This window comes from Varroa destructor, unplaced genomic scaffold, assembly GCF_002443255.2.
Source record: "Varroa destructor unplaced genomic scaffold, Vdes_3.0 BEIS01000004.1, whole genome shotgun sequence".
Taxonomy (NCBI): domain Eukaryota; kingdom Metazoa; phylum Arthropoda; class Arachnida; order Mesostigmata; family Varroidae; genus Varroa; species Varroa destructor.
In genome coordinates, this window is record NW_019211457.1 from 9530039 (window position 1) to 9540430 (window position 10392).

The window sequence follows — 10392 nt, forward strand, 5'->3', positions numbered from 1 at the left end:
GTATGAATTGTACAAGTGATGATACTGCATATTGTGCTTTGTTTTTAATGTTGTCTAGCTCATTGCTTAATTTTTCCAAAGTTAAATGTTTCGAAGTTCTATTAAGTTCGCTATAGAATACGGATTATTACGCGATCCCGTCAAACAGCAATATACCATTATATGTAAGCAAGTCAGACATTGTAGTTCGATACTTGCAATTCTCTCTGAAATGTGTTCGCGAATTAATATACCTTCACAGTAGTTCGGTAGTCTCACCATAGCTAAATTCTGTGAAGAAATTTATTAGAATTAGCCACATAAGCTGGCTATGATCCTGATCCTGATCCTGATCCTAATTACGTAAACGAAATATCTGCAATTGATACATATTAACGCTCGTTGTCGTGAACAAGCGACCACTGCGCCTATTTATTACGATTCCGCTAAAGCTTTAGCATTACTTTTCTTCTACCGATTTCCCATCATGCCGACAGACCCAAATCAGTATTTCTAAAACACGTATATCCTGTAGTGGTGAAAGTGGCCATATACAAGCGACCAAAAACAGACTTGCTATTTTACACTGGTGACGTTCTCACGGCAATATGTAATAGTACGCCGGGAGCACTATGGAATCTTGGGCCCGCGTGTGATACAAAAACAAGCAATTACGACGGGACGCATTCTCGAACGCTTAAAATCAAATTAATCTAAGCCTTTGATGCATTAGTAATCAATGACCTTCGGGCCTCTCCTTATTGATGGTTCCTCTCTGTATGACATTCGCAGTTTCTCGTGATTTATTTTGTCTTCATTTGCCAAAAATCTTCAACGAAGTCAAGAGACTCTCGCGTTGTGACCCTCCTCATCAAAGGTATTTTCACTTTGATCGGATATTCTGCCATGTTTACTTATTTCCCTTCACGGAGTAAGAGTAAGGTAACGGGCTTGAAGTCGATGACAAGATCAGTTAGGAGTTACCGTAACAGATTCGTATTGTCCTTGTTGTTGTTACCTTAAACTTTCCTTAAACCTTAAACTCTAAACGATAACGTTTAGAAGTGTTCTAAAACACATGCGCATCTAATTTTTTTTGCCTTAATTATACTATAGATATGACTAGTATTCATTACATATCCGTACGCGAAATTCTTTTATCTCTTAGTTTTGTGAGCGAGAACAAACGTTTCATTGCTCTAATGTGTAAGCGTATTCGTTTACTATGGCTGGTCTATAAGTAATGCAAAATTATTTTTTTTTTACTCATACAAGTTATGTAGAATTTATGTGTTGTTGGTAAAATTCATATAGGTGTAAAGGCTCAACTGGTTTTGCCTAGCCTTGGCCTATGTCTGCTGCAGTATACGCTCTTTTGTTGATCACGATTATATACTACATAAATGTCGTGTTAGTGTACTCTGAACGATTAACAGACATCTACTAGTCTCTGCTGATATACGGCGTATACATTTACGTTGCGTAGCTAATAGCAGTTGTACGACAATAACGTGAAATTGGCTGAAACTTAGTATGTTACCGCGCAGCTACAAAAGATATTCTTCAAGTTCAATTATAGTTTTACCTCCGATTATACATTTTACTGATCGGTAGATTTAATCCATTGACGGCGTCAATAACAGGGAAATCGATTGGCGATTTCGTCTACACTTTGAAAAAATACTATATTTTGATTTAAAAAAAAAAAAATAGTATCATAATCATTATAAACTACATTGTAAAAAACACATAATACTCATTCCCATTGTTTAGTTTACCAGTGCAGTTAACTAACGCGGATCACAACCATCGCTGGTCCGATTAGGTTAACTAGGTACAAACTATTAGAAGCCTATCCTCCTAGCCTTATACTTAGGTTTTCTTTCTAGCGATGGGGTCCATCATTGACTCGAGGCTGTTCGACGTAGGTCGAGAGCAACTGAGTTTATCAGGCATCAGTCAATGGCCGGCTTATCGTGTCGGTCGACATCGAAGTCTGAAGCAACTACAACAAACTTGATTTTTTTTTCATGCAGCACATTATGCTCGCTAAACCCGCGACCTGTAAACTTTCTTGCGGACATCGTCGTTTCAACTTATTGTGCATGTCTCTTCCATTCTCAGCTCTCTTTACGTAAGCAGGTATCTAAGTAATTTCCTCAGGACGTTAGGGCAAGCGTCTGCAACGAACATTAGGATAATGTTAGGAAAAGCAACGAAGGGGACCCTGAAGCACCACGTTTTTTTTTATCATATGCAACTACGTTGAGTCGCCCAAGTGGTGAGGGTCTAAACTCGTTGACCACTTAACAGTCTCAACCAGCGGTAGGCAAGCGGTCTGCACCCTAAAGTCTGAAGTGCGATGAACAGCGAGTGTTAGAGGAAGAAAGATAGCGCCAGCACCGTGGGCTCCACCCGTCATCATAAAGTGATGACACCATAACACAACCCCTTCCGGTTTGCCAACCGGAGTTCCATTAACACGAGACATTATCACATTCACTTCCGGAGGTATCCTTACCTGAGTCCGCTGGACTCGTATTAGAGTCGGTCTCTGCTGTAATCAACAGTATCTTGCGACCTGCTGCTTCTCCTACGCAAACTTCGCCCGAGCTATCCAACAAAAGGTAATGGTAACTTCAATTCGGCCAGCGAAAGTTAACTCCTTTCTAAAGCATACTCATAATCTCAGGAAAGACACAGGGCATAGGCAATCAGCATTTTAGACGCCAGTGGCCAGGCAGTGACGCGATTTCTTACGTCTTCACCCTCAACGATATCCAAATTATGGTCGCCGGCAGCGGCCTCGTCCATTTTCGGTCATGCAATGGAAAGTGCTGGAGAAGGATGGGGATAGTTGTGGGAAGGTAATCCTCAGCGTTCTTCATGACTCCGCAACATCTTAACCTAGTGGTTGACATTATTAAATATCTAGATTGCGATAAACGGTCATAGTGCACAACAGGGACCATACCGAGGACGGCTGTTGCCTAGAATAGCTTGGTCGAATATTACCTCGTCGCAGTAGCCTCGTGTATGTGTATCGTTCATCGCTGATACTAAAGTCCGCAAGACGCATTAACTCCTTTGGGGATGCACGAAGAAATCAGCCATTGTGGGGTGCTTACTAACGTTGGCATCAAATAGGGATTTGCTATTCTGGTCTTGCCGTAACCTCCTTCGAAAAGCAGCAAAAAGGCATCACACTGTACGTAATATGGCACCAAAAGTCAATTATTATTGCACTGTAGTTGGTATATTGCCCGCTCTGTTAGGTGGGCAATTTTATTGAACGCTGAGCCAATATAATACTAATAAGCCGATAAAGAGCTGGAACAGTAAGCCTTAAACAGCCTCACTCTGTTATAATGTGAACTCATATATTACCTCAATATAATGGGGGGTCCGAGTATCCCGAGACATCGAGAACCATCAAATACTAACCAGGAGTAAGCAAGATGCAGACGAAAATCGGGTCTATGTTTTGTTTGTTGTGTAGGGGCAACACGTTTTTGGCTGTCATTATGTCTTACAATTTCTTCTACAGCGTCTCGAAATCTGTTAGAGTTAATAGTTCTGAAAAAAAAAATTATAATTTAAGCGCGTATCGACACCTCAAATCAATGTCGTTTAGGAACAAAAACCGGCCTCAGTCTGCTATCAAACAAATCTTGGCTGATTCTGTAATCCTAAACGTAACGATTGGAACTATCGCGACCATTCACACGCTCGAACGTTAGGTAATCTTGTGATTTTTCTAAATTAGCGAAAGCCTCACCTTTTAACGCCGAACGAAATAGTCAACTACCAGTACCTAATTCCTAGCAGGCGTATTACCACATTATCTCTTCGAGAGGTTTATTAGGAGAAATCGAATTTTCCAGAAACCAAGACGAGGAAAGGGAAACACTTACGTGCGTTTGAAAAATCGTCTGGAACGACAATAAACTTTATTGATTCCAGAATGTAAACATAGACACTACCTCCAAATGATGTACCACCCGTAGAGATGATTTTGCCATTGCAAACAAAATTGCCACAATATCCTACAAAAGCTTCAGCAATTAGCGTCTACCAGAGTACCCGCGAACGCCAAACGTCATATCCTAAAAATAAAACATAAAATAAAGAAAAGCGAATTTTTATGTGGAGCTGAATCAGTTTACACTTCATTGGAATCAGGAGAACATTTGTTGGCGAAGTTAATTTAGTAACTAAGTTTTATTAACTGAGCGCTGAAACATTGTGATACTGGAGGCAATGAAAATGCCACTAAGATTGAATAAGCAATTTAAAATACAATATAATTTTTCACAAACGGTAATTTTTTTCTTGATTTTATGACAAGCTATTTCACAAAAGCCGTCGGAGACCATCAATTTGCATCACGAGCCGCAGTGAATCGTGCTCTCGTGCCTACCCTGGCCTTTATTGTTCCGGTCAGTTAATTTCTGCTTTCGAAAAACCTTTCAAGTTGGAGTATATAACAGGAGCTTTGGCGATTCTATTGAAAAATAAGATTTTCTGTAGTGCCTGCTAATGCCGAGCTTCACGTTTTTATAAACAGTAAACGGCAGCCTGCCATGACGAAGCTAAGTCAACTAAGGGTTAGCGTTCACAATTTCGAACGTCCTGAACACTCAACGTAGCTTACTGTCAATACAGCCGTTTCGAATTTAAACTTTAAATACTCTCAAGTGTTTCTTTCTCCCCCGTCCTTTTTGCTTGTCGTCTCCCCATTTCTATTTTTCTAACACACCCATGTCAGAGGTGGACGTTCGAGTTCCCGCCACCTGCTCTGATCTCTGCCAGTCACCAATGCTGCGTCTTGATAAAGAGATGTGATGCCCCGGGAGCGTCCGGAGCGTTCATCGACGTCTGTGACATAAAACACATAGTCGGTCTCTATCTTTCCCATTGTTCCTAAGAGGAAACAGGAAGCGGTGCCGGAAACACGCGGCCAATGGCGTTTTGAACAATGGTGACGGTACTTATGGATGCTGAAAAGGCCGCCACTATAAACCTACGGAGATGAGACCGAACGGCGTCTTCCGCCGCTGTCGTTGAGTGGAGCTGCGCAAACCCCGCGTAAACGCCGCGGCCGCAAACGAAACTGTGACCCTTCATTTCACAGCCCTGCCCGTTTGTTCAACGATGCCAGAGGAACTGGCTCACAAAACAACGGTCGAAATGACGCTGACTGCGAGAACTGATGAGGCTGAATCAAGAATTAATGTTGAGGGGATTTGCTCCTCCTTTTCGGAGTCGTGAAGGCCTCAGGCGCGCCGTCTAGCGCCTGCCACGAAGACGAACTGCGACAGGAGTGCGCACATAGCGGAAGTGCACATAGAATGCAGTCAATTTTCACTTTGTAGAAATTGCAAGTGATGCTCGCAATCTCAGCTTGTAGCGGCCTCTCTATGCCCCTTAACTCGCGGGCCTTTTTGAATTTTTCGTTCTCCGCTTTGGTGTGGCGATGTATTCAGTTCAGGCCGACATTAGTACTACGACAGCGAACAACAAAGATGATCATAATAACGTACTTTTTCTCAAAAGAGTAAAAGTGTTAGCAACTCAAACCGTGGGTGGTCTGCTTGTAATTTGCTCAAAAGTAATAAGGGAAAATGCATTGTTTTAATTCGAGATGTAGTAAAATAGTTCGTACCGGTACCCTGTCCCCCGTGAAAGTGCCTGCAGCTTGGTGGTGGCCAGAGGGGGAGAACGACCAGCGTCAACAGGGCCGGACACGACGTGGCCGATTGGACGAAGTAGTAACAGCGCTTTGTGCTTTGGGTTGAATGTCTGCGTAAGCGTTTATATGAAAACCCTATGTAACAACCTTGCTTCGAAACGCTCAGCACTTTGTAATGCTTTCTGTGAAATTCCTTTCGATAGGGACCGAACCAACCAATAGGCTGATGCACTGGATTTTCCAACGAGAGACTACTAAAGTATGGTTGGGAATGATGTACGATAAACACACATAGCGTCAAAATAAGAGAAGACAACATTGAAGATAAGATTGATTGACGTTCTAATGCTTTCGCTACGATTTTCATTGTACATAGCCTTGCTTTTCCTAGCGGCCGGTTAACAGGACAAACATGTCAGGTGGTCTTTGTTTCAAGCTTCATGCATTCAGACATGAATGCACAGAGTCGTACTCAAGCTATTAGTTCTAATATGAAAAAACTTGGTGAAAGACACTTGTAGGAATGAATGATGTAGAATGGAAAAAAAACAAGCAACTTTCTAATTAAAAGAAACTAATTCAGTGCTACTGTACCACTGAATTGTGAAAATACTGATGAAAACGTCTAGCGGCAATTTTCACTCTGGATGGAAATATGCTGTTCACGATGCGACTATGGGTCCGGGGAGGTTTTTAGGAGTCAGCAGGCCTAAAATAGAAAGGACACTATATATCTTGAGATTTATTTATTTTATTAATTAACGCTTTGTGCGATTCTATGTATAAATAGACTCGTATCATCAAAGCACTTGATGACAACACAGCTTTTCGAAGCGGTTCCAACTTGACGGCAACCAAGATGAACATATTGTGTGCTGGGCCATTACCTATATAAACACAGATACCGCGCTATAACACTGCAGCGTCTTCAGTTTCAATTCCAATGTACCCTTTGGAATTGAAGGAAAAGAACTTTTACCTGCCAATTTACATTAGATTTTCTTGTTACAACCATAGTATCATAGTGATACGCCAACCTTATAATCGATAGCTGAGCAAATAGTTCTTGTGGGTTGTCGATGTCGTCCATTGTCATCTTTCATCAACCCATTACGTCCAGCGTGATGTCATCGCTTCGGTTATGTTCCTCTGGCCCTACCTTTTTGTAGGGCAATTGAGGAAGGTACCCGATAAAATCATATGGCAATGTACGCTCACCCCCTTCTCTAACATTCATAGACGCGCAAACACATATGTCAGAGTTGTCCTGCTTTTGACGGGTCTGCCAAGCCGGCGGTAGCGGCATAGGCCAAACTACGTTCACGGCCAGCCGTTCCGTCCCCGAGGGAATCGCAGGGTCATCGAGGAAGCGGTTTCTTTGTGAGAAGAGGAGCCGAGAACCAAAACTGGATTCTAGTCGTCAGCTCAGAAAAGACGTGCGGAAGGTGTCAACAGAAAATGAGAAATCGCGAGGAGAGCTTATTTCCTAGAGTCGACTCTTATACACCTATATTCTTATATGAAACGGTTGTTCTAAAATGTTTGTCTTGGAGATGGTAGGGTACGACGATCGAAACGAAAATCCAGGAATTACAGCTGGATGGATTTTGTAAAGGTTCCTATCTATCAAGGATAGCTTTACAAAGGACGCCTGTTGTTAGGTGTGCCACATAAGTAGCACGGGTCGATGTTATTGAATAACTTGGTAGTAAATATTCAACCACGGTAGCTCGACTATGATGTTCGGAAAGGGCACACGTTGGAGCTTGGGAACGTTACGTGACCTCTAAAGTCAATACTACCCAAAACCCAATGCAATCATCTCACAAGGTTGGGCTCGCATTATCCACCTGCTGGAACATCTGCTTGTGTTATGCAATGCGTGATTTCTATTTGCGCAAAGTAAAACAAAAACCTCGTAGAAAACTGTCTTCTGAGTGTAACTAATATGTCTTGTATACATGACTACCCCATTACGTACGACGTCCTCTATTGTTGATCATGGAAAAACTTCTTTTCATCAGAGTCAGGGGGCTGGTCGCTTTCTCAGATATATCACGCTAAAAATTACCTCTTCGTCATTTTTTTTGCTCTCGTTTAACACGTCGAGAAATTCCGTTTCGCTGCTCCCTGAACCAAAAGAGTTTTTTTTAGCCGTTATGACTGGCTATATGCAGCGCCTGCAGCTTGTAAAACATTAAAAGGACATGACACTTCCGGCGCCGCTTTCGCTGTACAGCGCTCAGGCTCGCTCGGCGTGTGAGTATTGCACCCACTGGACGTACAAGTAGAAAGCCGAACAAAATCGATAAAAGTTGTTAGATGAGAAAAACGAAGTTGCCAGTACAGAAATCGTCCTTATTGCCCTGCCAGCCTTACTTGTAACTAGGTAGCCTGCTTCCGTCCAGAACTGAACAGACGGGCGATTCGGGCCTTAGTAGGGGCTAATGAATAAAATTCGAGCGCAACGCATCGAATGGTCATGACAGTTTTTTCTAGCCCGAGTGGCTTCGGTTTCCGGTCGAACGCAGTCTGAACGACGTCTTTGTTACCGGTGCTGTTGCCTAGAGTTTCTGCGCTCTTTGGGACGCCGTCAAAAGACTGCGGTCCTGCGATTAAATAACTACACCGTAAGAACGCAACACGATATGGGAAGAAAAACAAGACGAGTTTGAGAGAGTTTAAGCGGCGTGGGACCGCAAGACGCTCTCGTTAACTCTTACTGGCTGGCGACTTCAGAAGCGCATCCTTGAAACACGATCTGCGACGAGCATCCGATTATGGAGAAAAGATGCGGCGTTGAGGGCAGTCAACTAGAAAACCCTGTACAATAGTGAAGAACAGAAAGAGACTGCTTAAGTGCAATGTACCGATCGGCAGCAAGCCTAAACATATGAAAGCAAGGCATGCAGCAATACAGACTGATAAAGGATAGGTCTGCTCGGACTAAGTGGGGTAATTGTGCTGGAGCAACTAGTCCATGGTAAACGTGGCACCAAGTGTACATTTCATCTGGTAGGTTACCACAGGGTATAACGATCATGTACAGATAACTGAAGGTGTATATTATATATAGAGGCAGAATATACAAGTAATCTTTATTATAGGATTTAAATTGCTTTCTCGTATACCTACTTATAAGCACATAGCGCGTTCTGCAGATTAGTCGACCTTGTGACTGTGCAGGCCAAGTTGACCCTTATTATTTTAAGTTAAAATATTCGTGTCCTGGCACACGTTGCCATATGAGGTAGTGTTTCATCGTCAAGCAAAGTAATCTCGTCTACGTTACAGAGGGCTCTAAGATGCTTAGATGAATACGGTGGGTTCAGGCGTGGGTATCTTCGAGAAGAAGCTTGCGATGTGCCAACAATGGTAAACGACGATATTTCGTCAAAACAGACAGGGTTAACCGTCGCTGGTAAACATGCATTAACGGTCCGGGACAATGATTAAATACGTCGCGTAGATGTTATTGATAGTCATTTGCAGGGAGTGAGTATGGACACGTTCAGTAAATTATTAGTAGAAAATGGTTAGGTGAATGAATATCCGCTAAGCTGTCCCCATGGTAACTTAATCGATAATGTATTTGCTTGCTAGTCTTAGAGACACGTTGTGATCCAGGTTCAAACCCGGGAAAAGAAGACACGACTTCGTTTCATGCTGGAATCCAACTGTCTGGTGAAATGCCCAACAGCGATATCGGAGGTAAAACTCGAACTATAGAGATTAAATGGTATATATGCAACGAACTATTATTATATGTATATTATGAAGAAACTTCGTCTTCGCCCATGCGACCACATTTTTCTACCTACATATATATCATGTCTATATTTATATATAAAATAAAACCATTTCAATGTCGACCTTCATATAGAGGAAATTTGGTTAGCTGAAAGCTTGTTTGCCAGACTCACAGCCGCAGGAACGACCACAGATCGTAACTCATAGATACAGAAAGAGTCAAGAAGAGCTTTACATGTATAGATGATGTGTGCTCTCATAATGAAACATTTGTTGTACACTATTCTATCTCTAATACGTTTCTTACAATAATCGCAGCCCGATTGGTTAGACTGGTTACAGATGTGATCATCATCTTCATGAAGACAATCTAAATACTTCAAAACGAGTGTGCAAGAATACTTTATAGTATATATAACCTGGGAGGGATATGACGCCTTGCCAAAACAAATGACACTGAAGGCGTTGCTGGATTCTATATCTTCATATATATGTTTATTAGCAATAAAATTAGCTGGGAACTTTCGAATTGGAATAACTTACGCGCTCAAAGGTCTCTTCGATGTTTAAACAAATAATCTATACGGTTTATGACGAATCCTGGAAATAATCATACAATGTAAATACTACGCTTACACAGAGCGCAACAAAATTACTGCTTGCTAAATCCACCTTATGCTATTTTATTGCAACCGTATTTCAATTCCCAGGTATTTGAACCATACGGAAAGAGCACGCAGATCTTTACTCAGCGTCACGCTTAATTACATCAACCTGACACGCGGGTAGATTCAAACCGTGGCAGAAACATCAACGACTAGCTTAAAAGTCTATGAATAATTATATCTACTATTTGACACAATTTCCGTAGATGAAACTCTGTAAGACTGTACTGACAGTCCCACGTCATCATATGCCTGTACATACCTAAACCTTCAGCTCCATCGCCGATAAAAACACAAAAAAAGTTA

The 10392-nt window shown here is 42.0% G+C and overlaps 1 long non-coding RNA gene across 1 annotated transcript; it reads left to right on the plus strand.

Annotated features, from left to right (window-relative positions):
- Positions 1–8023: 8023 nt before the first annotated feature.
- Positions 8024–9863, plus strand: LOC111249892 (uncharacterized). The gene is made up of 3 exons (XR_002673119.2): positions 8024–8686; positions 9275–9382; positions 9753–9863. It is a non-coding gene; the product is annotated as an uncharacterized LOC111249892 (long non-coding RNA).
- The last annotated feature ends 529 nt before the right edge of the window (positions 9864–10392 follow it).